The sequence below is a fragment of the Gigantopelta aegis genome, chromosome 15 (assembly GCF_016097555.1).
Source record: "Gigantopelta aegis isolate Gae_Host chromosome 15, Gae_host_genome, whole genome shotgun sequence".
Lineage (NCBI taxonomy): Eukaryota > Metazoa > Mollusca > Gastropoda > Neomphalida > Peltospiridae > Gigantopelta > Gigantopelta aegis.
The window spans coordinates 3,667,251-3,668,843 of NC_054713.1; positions in this window are offsets into that span (position 1 = coordinate 3,667,251).

Sequence of the window (1,593 nt, forward strand, 5' to 3'; positions counted from 1 at the left end):
GAGTGTGACGTAGATCACTTGCTGACCCTATTCGTAGTAAAATAAAATAGTAGTAGGTCTCGTCATCTGCTGACTTCTGCATTTCGGCTTGTTTGTAGTTGGCTTGTAATAAATAAAATACTAAACTAGCTTGTCTGTCATACCATTTTTATGAAACTCGTGAACAATGTTGGTATCTGATGAGCAAAAGCGAGTCGGATACCAAACCTGTTCACTCATTTCATAAAAATGGTATGACAGACAAGCTCGTTTAGTATTTTATATATATTATACAAGAACGCTGCAGAATTAAATGTTACTTGTCTACCATAAACGTTTTCGATGCACCATTATGAACATCCATAGGTGCAATTACATTGTATAGTTTGAAACAAATGGATCTAAATTAAAATGTGAAACTTTTTAAACAAAATTTCAATGCAAAACCTGATGCTGTCTCCACTGCTAGAAAAAGTAATACCGATATCTCGCCGTTATTAGCTCGTAAAGGCGAGATGGAAAGAAGGAAAATATAATGAATTAAAGAGACAGAACTGTGAAAATTAACACTACGTTTAGTTCATCTACAAAGGTCTGTAACACATTTGGATAAAGTTACAACTGAGTGAAACATGAGTCTGTGACTTTGAAAAATATGACTCCATAACAGTTACTGCTCAGACGCATGTGCATTTTTAAAAATATGAGAAATGCATTTTGTGATATTAAAAACACCAGGATGACCAAAAAACACTTCGAATGTACGGAAATGGATAATCTAAACAATAAAATCTAAGTAAAGTATGATTTCAGTTATCAAAAACAGCTTTTAAATAGTAAAAAAATGTGTCTTAATGTTTAAAAACTAGGGTATGTCCCTTTAAGATAATTTTATACCTTAATGTATGAGGTACATGAACATGATTACTCAATTTAAAATACATATTATTATTAATGATTTGGGGTTCTGAACCCAACATTCTACACCTTAAAATGGGGAAATGTCACGTGCATGCACCAACTAAAAAATTATTTTCTCAAACATGAATATTGACATGAAAGGCTCCAAAAAATGCTAGTTAATTTATTAGTTAAAAACAAATAAATAAATAAAATTAATGTGATATGAAATTGATGCATAATGAAAAAAAGAAATTCTATGTGTGTGTAAGTTATTGAATGTATATATATTGTAAGTTAGTAAATAAGTTTCAAATCAGAACCATTGAAATACATTTTTCAAAATACTGAAAAAAAAAGCACCCAATAAGGCTATTTTCAGGGTTCCTGTCACGTACGTAAATTGTATTGCTTCCCTCATCTTTTTAAAACTTTATAAACACCAGGCTTCAAGTTTAAAGGGACATTCCTGAGTTTGCTGCATTCTAAGATCTTTCCGACTAATGAAATATTTATACGAATAAACTTACATATTAAATTTTTGTTTTTGTTTAGAATATCAGTGTCTGTATATTCAATGTGTTTCGGGTCACTTTAATATTTGTAAGAAGCCCAAACTGGATTTTGTCTTCAAATAATTTCGTACATACATGTACGAAAAAAACAATATTTTAGGAAACAAAATAAAATTTAACCTGGTACAAACATTAGAAT